The sequence below is a fragment of the Coregonus clupeaformis genome, chromosome 31, assembly GCF_020615455.1.
Source record: "Coregonus clupeaformis isolate EN_2021a chromosome 31, ASM2061545v1, whole genome shotgun sequence".
NCBI classification, from domain to species: Eukaryota; Metazoa; Chordata; class Actinopteri; order Salmoniformes; family Salmonidae; genus Coregonus; species Coregonus clupeaformis.
Window position 1 is genome coordinate 12,898,883 of NC_059222.1, and position 7,793 is coordinate 12,906,675.

Consider the following 7,793-nt stretch of genomic DNA (forward strand, 5'->3'; position numbering starts at 1 on the left):
AGCTACAACCCCTGCCCGTTCCACAACGACCCTGGTCCCACCTCTCGGTGGATTTTGTTACAGACCTTCCCCTCTCACAGGGGAATACTACCATCCTGGTCGTTGTGGATCGGTTCTCGAAGGCCTGTCGTCTCCTTCCCATGCCGGGTCTCCCTACTGCCCTACAGACCGCTGAGGCTCTGTTTACCCATGTCTTCCGGCATTACGGGGTACCCGAGGATATAGTGTCTGATCGAGGCCCCCAGTTCACCTCCAGAGTGTGGAGAGCATTTATGGAAAGGTTGGGGGTTTCGGTGAGCCTTACCTCGGGTTACCACCCGGAGAGTAATGGGCAGGTTGAACGTGTCAACCAGGATGTGGGGAGGTTTCTGAGGTCTTATTGCCAGGGCCGGCCGGAGGAGTGGGCGAGATACGTTCCTTGGGCCGAGATGGCGCAGAACTCTCTCCGCCACTCCTCCACCCAACTAACCCCTTTCCAGTGTGTGTTAGGGTACCAGCCGGTTCTGGCACCTTGGCACGAGAGCCAGATCGAGGCCCCTGCGGTGGATGAGTGGGTGCGGCGCTCGGAAGAGACATGGAACGCTGCCCACGTCCATCTGCAGCGGGCCATCCGTCGGCATAAGACGAGCGCAGATCTCCACCGCAGTGAGGGGCCAGTGTACGCACCTGGAGATCGAGTCTGGCTCTCGACCAGAAACCTGCCCCTCCGCCTGCCCTGCCGGAAGCTGGGTCGGCGGTTTGTGGGGCTATTTAAAGTCCTGGGGAGGTTGAACGAGGTGTGTTACAGGTTAGAACTGCCTATTGATTACAGGAATATTAACCCCTCGTTTCATGTGTCCCTCCTCAGGCCGGTGGTAGCTGGTCCACTCCAGGATTATGAGATAGAGGAGATTCCTCCGGCCCCGTTGGACATCGAGGGGGCTCCGGCGTACACAGTGAGGTCCATCCTTGATTCGAGACGCCGGATGGGGGGTCTCCAATATCTCGTGGAGTGGGAGGGGTACGGCCCGGAGGAGCGGTGCTGGGTGCCGAGGAGGGACATATTAGACCTGTCCCTGCTGACCGAGTTCCATCGGGGTCATCCTACGCGCCCTGCTCCGCGTTGTCCTGGTCGTCCCCGAGGCCGGGATCGGCGCACGGCTGGAGCCGCGCGTCAAGGGGGGGGTACTGTCACGGTTTCGGCCAAGGCTGCTCCTTCTCCTTGTTCGGACAGGCTTCGGCGGTCGTCGTCCCCGGAGTACTAGCTACCACCGTTCGATGTTTCATGTTTGTTAGGTTTTGTCTGGTTGTACACCTGTCCCTTGTTAGTGTTTGATTTTGTTTCCTATTTAGTTATCGTGTGTTGGGTCAGGTGTTATGTGTGATTATTATTGTCAGCTGTTGCCTTCGAGGAGTTTCCTCTCTCGTTTGTTTGTATTTCGAGAGTTCGCACTGCGTGCGCTTTTTCTTGTTTTTTGCGCACTGTGTGTTGTGCGTAATTTGTTCGTGCCGCCCGGTTGGGTTGGCGACTCATTCCTGTTTTGGAGTTACTAAAGTCTGTTGAAGAACACCCTTGTTCCTGCGCTTGATTCCCTGCACCACATCCACACGCAGCACTCTGACAGTACTGTTCACAATTTCCCCCTTTATTCTCCTCTGGGCTTTAGCTCAGCGGACTAACAGTCTTGTGGCACGCTGACAACCTAGGTTAAAACCCAGATGGTCACACTTGCTTTGCTTGGATTTTAAAGGGGCAAGCTCATGAGGCACTATAAGTTATATTCTTCAAGAATCAATCAATATATAATTAACTTAAAAGTCCAAAAATGGATGTACCAAACCCGGATTGCCCCTTTAAGACAGCTTCCTTTCAGATGTTATTCTGAGGTGAAAGGGAGCCATAGCAGCAGTGCATCCCTTACAGAAAAAACACATGATTTCACATGTGGAAAATCATTTGATTTCACATGTGACATTTCCAGTTCCACATTTGAAACCATGTGTTTTTGGAACACTTCAGATGTGATGATATTTCACATGAAGTTTCACATATGGATTTTCACATGCTCACGTTATGTGGATTAAAAAATGTCACATGAGATTTCACAGGTGATGCCTGCAAATAAAAATGTGTTGTTAAGATACACGCCGTGCTTTAAACATACAGCGTTTCCAACTTACATATTTGGCATACATGTGCCCAGTAGCAAGCACCAGTTAGCCTTGAGCCGGCTATCTACCTCTATGTCAACCAGATGGGACCTCCTAGTGTTGACACGGAGCCCCGCCGATCCATCACGACTGGTCTGCCGACGTAATCGTCTGATGTGGTTTCTACAGGCTTCCCGTTGCGACGACCATGAAGATCCATCTGCTAGCCCCGGCCCGCTAGCACACGCAATCAACAGCCGTGCCTCCAGCTCGTCTGTGCCGTAACAGCCACCGAACTTCTCCCGGACTCACCTATTGCTGTTCACTGGACCTTATGATCACTCAGCTACACAGCTGATGCCTGCTGGACTGTTCCTTTATACGGTACCCCATCCTGTTTATCTGTTTAGCCTCAGCCCAAACTTTCGTCGCCATTACCAGCTGTTGTCTTAGCTCTCTCGATTAACACCTGTGATTGCTTTATGCCTCTCTCCCATGTCAATATGCCTTGCCTATTGCTGTTTCGGTTAGTTCTTATTGTACTATTTCACTGTAGAGCCCCCAGTCCCGCTCAACCTGCCTCAGATAGCTCCTTTGTCCCGGCTCAATCGGTGCCTCCAGTGATGCTATCTCTTTCATCGTTACCCAACGCTTAGGTTTACCTCCACTGTACTCATATCCTTCCATATCCTTGTCTGTACATAATGCCCTGAATCTATTCTACAACGCCCGGATATCTGCCCCTTTTATTCTCTGTACCCAACGCACTAGAAGACCAGTTCTTAAAGCCTTTAGCCGTATCCTTATTCTATTCCTTCTCTGTTCCTCTGGTGATGTAGAGGTTAACCCAGGCCCTGTAGCCCCCAGTATCACTCCTACTTCCCAGGCGCTATCATTTGTTGACTTCTGTAACTGTAAAAGCCTTGGTTTCTTGCATGTTAACATCAGAAGCCTCCTCCCTAAGTTTGAGTTATTCACTGCGTTAGCACACTCCGCCAACCCTGATGTTCTAGCACTGTCTGAATCCTGGTTTGGGAAGGCCACCAAAAATTCAGAAATGTCCATCCCCAACTACAACATTTTCCGTCTAGATAGAACTGCCAAAGGGGGCGGAGTTGCAATCTACTGTAGAGATAGCCTGCAGAGCTCTATCATACTATCCAAGTCTGTGCCCAAACAGTTTGAGCTTCTACTTCTAAAAATCCACCTTTCCAGAAATAAGTCTCTCACTGTTGCCGCTTGCTACAGACCCCCCTCAGCCCCCAGCTGTGCCCTGGACACCATATGTGAATTGATTGCCCCCCATCTATCCTCAGAGTTCGTACTGCTTGGTGACCTACAATCTAAACTAGATGCTCTCAATCTCACACAAATTATCAAGGAACCTACCAGGTACAACCCTAAATCCGTAAACATGGGCTCCCTCATAGATATCATCCTGACTAATGTCAATCCAATCCAAGATGGCGTAGTAGTGCAGTCCTGTTTTTGTCGTGTGTCTGTAAATAGCCTGTATATACCCAGTTTTTTTTGTATTTTTCGAAAAATATTTCCCTATCAGACTTTTGATCCTTCTACAAAATATACTTTCCTGCAACCCGCCTCAGTCAAAGTGGAACAGATTCTATTATTGACTTACCTTTTATCTAGAATCTCCAGTTGAAACTAGCTAGCCAGCTAACTAGCTACTTGCTATTAGCCACAGTTAGCGGTATTTCACCCAGAACATTGGATTTTTCTGCCGGAATAATTTAATCACTGGACATTAATCACCGGATCGCAACTAGCTAGCCACAACCGAATGGATGTTGCTGTTTGGCTAATCACCACTGCTCCAAATGCAAGCACCAGTTAGCCTCGAGCTAGCCTAGAGCCAGGCCCATATCCCAGCTATCTACCTCTCGGTCTACCGGACGGGAGTAGCCAGCTAACTAGCTACTTGCTATTAGCGGTTTTTCACCATTGTCCGTGGCCTGCACCACCTACCAACCAGCTCTAGCCTGGACTATTATTCGGCCAGTCTGCACAGCGCGTTATCGACCCAGAACATATCAGTTTTTCTGCCGGAATCACTGAATCACTGGACCTTTAACTCCGGATTCATCGCTACCAGCTAGCTGCAACAAAATGGACGTTGTGGTTTGGCTAATCATCCTGAGCTAGGCCCATCTCCCGGCTATCTACCTCTCTGTCAACAGGGCGGGACCACCTAGTGTTGACACGGCGCCCCGCCGATCCTACACGACTGTACTGCCGACGAAATCGTCTGATGTGGTTACAACAGGCTTTCCGTTACGACGTCGACCATGAAGATTCCATCTGCTAGCCCCGGCCCGCTAGCACACGCTAGCCATGGCCTCTTGCTCGCTAGTGCTTTAGCAGCCCCTTAACTACCTCCGAACTATCCTATTGCTGTTCACCGGACCTTATGATAATTCAGCTATACAGCTGATGCCTGCTGGACTGTTCCTTTTTACGATACCGCATCCTGTTTATGTTTAGCCTCAGCCCAAACTGTGTCGTCATTACCAGCTGTTGTCTTAGCTCTCTCAAATTACACCTGTGATTGCGTTATGCCTCTCTCCCATGTCAATATGGTTTGCTTATTGCCGTTTCGGTTATTTCTAATTGTACTATTTCACTGTGGATTCCCCAGCCCAGCTAAACCTGCCTTAGATAGCTCCTTTGTCCCACCCCCCATACACGCGGAGACCGACTCAATCGGTGCCTCCAGTGATGCTATCTCTTTCATTGTTACCCAACGCTTAGGTTTACCTCCACTTTACTCATATACTTCCATATCCTTGTCTGTACATAATGCCCTGAATCTTTTCTACAACGGCCGGAAATCTGTCCCCTTTATTCTATGTACCCAACGCACTAGAAGACCAGTTCTTAAAGCCTTTAGCCGTATCCTTATTCTAGTCCTCCTCTGTTCCTCTGGTGATGTAGAGGCTAACCCAGGCCCTGCAGCCCTCAGTATCACTCCTACTCCCCAGGCGCTATCATTTGTTGACTTCTGTAATCGCAAAAGCCTTGGTTTCTTGCATGTTAATATCAGAAGTCTACTTCCTAAGTTTGAGCTATTCACTGCGTTAGCACACTCCGCCAACCCTGATGTTCTAGCAGTGTCTGAATCCTGGCTTAGGAAGGCCACCAAAAATTCTGAAATTTCCATCCCCAACTATAACATTTTCCGTATAGATAGAACTGCCAAAGGGGGTGGAGTTGCAATCTACTGTAGAGATAGCCTGCAGAGCTCTATCATACTATCCAGGTCTGTGTCCAAACAGTTTGAGCTTCTACTTCTAAAAATCCACCTTTCCAGAAATAAGTCTCTCACTGTTGCCGCTTGCTACAGACCCCCCTCAGCCCCCAGCTGTGCCCTGGACCCCATATGTGAATTGATTGGCCCCCATTTATCCTCAGAGTTTGTACTGCTTGGTGACCTAAATTGGGATATGCTTAACACCCCGGCCATCCTACAATCCAAACTAGATGCCCTCAATCTCACACAAATTATCAACGAACCTACCAGGTACAACCCTAAATCCGTAAACATGGGTACCCTCATAGATATCATCCTGACTAACTTACCCTCTAAATACACCTCCGCTGTCTTCAACCAGGATCTCAGCGACCACCCCTCATCACTGTCAAACGCTCCCTAAAACACTTTAGCGAGCAGGCCTTCCTAATTGACCTTGCCCAGGTATCCTGGATGCATATAGATCTCATTCCGTCAGTAGAGGATGCCTGGTTGTTCTTTAAAAGTAATTTCCTCTCAATCTTAAATAAACATGCCCCATTCAAAAAATACAGAACTAAGAACAGATATAGCACCTGGTTCTCCTCAGACTTGACTGCCCTTGACCAGCACAAAAACATCCTGTGGCGTACTGCATTAGCATCAAATAGCCCCCGCGATATGCAACTTTTCAGGTAAGTTAGGAACCAATATACACAAGCAGTCAGGAAAGCAAAGGCTAACTTTAACTTAAAATGTGCATCCTGTAGCACTAACTCCAAAATGTTTTGGGACACTGTAAAGTCCATGGAGAATAAGAGCACTTCCTCCCAGCTGCCCACTGCACTGAGGCTAGGAAACACTATCACCACCGATAAATCTACAATAATCGAGAATTTCAACAAGCATTTTGCTACGGCTGGCCATGCTTTCCACCTGGCTACCACTACCCCGGCCACCAACTCTGCACCCTCCGCTGCACCCTGCCCATGCCCCCCCGCTTTTCCTTCACACAAATTCAGACAGCTGATGTTCTGAAAGAGCTGCAAAATCTGGACCCCTACAAATCAGCTGGGCTAGACAATCTGGACCCTTTCTTTCTAAAACTAGCCGCCGAAATTGTCGCAACCCCTATTACTAGCCTGTTCAACCTCTCTTTCGTAACGCTCTGAGATCCCCAGAGATCGGAAAGCTGCCGCGGTCATCCCCCTCTTCAAAGGGGGGTGACACTCTAGATCCAAACTGTTACAGACCTATATCCATCCTGCCCCTGCCTTTCGAAAGTATTTGAAAGCCAGGTTAACAAACAGATCACTGACCATTTCGAATCCCACCGTACCTTCTCCGCTATGCAATCCGGTTTCGAGCTGGTCATGGGTGCACTTCAGCCACGCTCAAGGTCCTAAACGATATTATAACCGCGATCAATAATAGACAGTACTGTGCAGCCGTCTTCATCGACCTGGCCAAGGCTTTCGACTCTGTCAACCACCGCATTCTTATTGGCAGACTAAATAGCCTTGGTTTCTCAAATGACTGCCTCGCCTGGTTCACCAACTACTTCTCAGATAGAGTTCAATGTGTCAAATCGGAGGGCTTGTTGTCTGGACCTATGGCAGTCTCTATGGGGGTGCCACAGGGTTCAATTCTTGGGCCGACTCTATTCTCCGTGTGTATCAATGATGTCGCTCTTGCTGCTGGTGACTCTCAGATCCACCTCTACGCAGACAACACCATTTTGTATACATCTGGCCCTTCATTGGACACTGTGTTAATAAACCTCCAAACGAGCTTCAATGCCATACAACACTCCTTCAGTAGCCTCCAACTGCTCTTAAACACCAGTAAAACTAAATGCATGCTCTTCAACCGAACGCTGCTTGCACCCGCCCGCCCGACTATAATCACTACTCTCGGCGGGTCTGACTTAGAATATGTGGACACCTACAAATACCTAGGTGTCTGGTTAGACTGTAAACTCTCCTTCCAGAATCACATTAAGCATCTCCAATCCAAAGTTAAATCTAGAATCGGCTTCCTATTTCGCAACAAAGCCTCCTTCACTCATGCTGCCAAACATTCTCTCGTAAAACTGACTATCCTACCGATCCTTGACTTCAGCGATGTCATTTACAAAATAGCCTCCAACACGACTCAGCAAATTGGATGAAGTCTATCACAGTGCCATCCGTTTTGTCACCAAAGCCTCATATACTACCCACCATTGTGACCTGTACGCTCTCGTTGGCTGACCCTCACTACATATTCGTCTCCAAACCCGCTGGCTCCAGGTAATCTATAAAACACTGCTTGGCAAATCCCTGCCTTATCTTAGCTCATTGGTCACCATAGCAACACCCACCCGTAGTATGCGCTCCAGCAGGTATATCTCACTGGTCATCCCCAAAGCCAACAC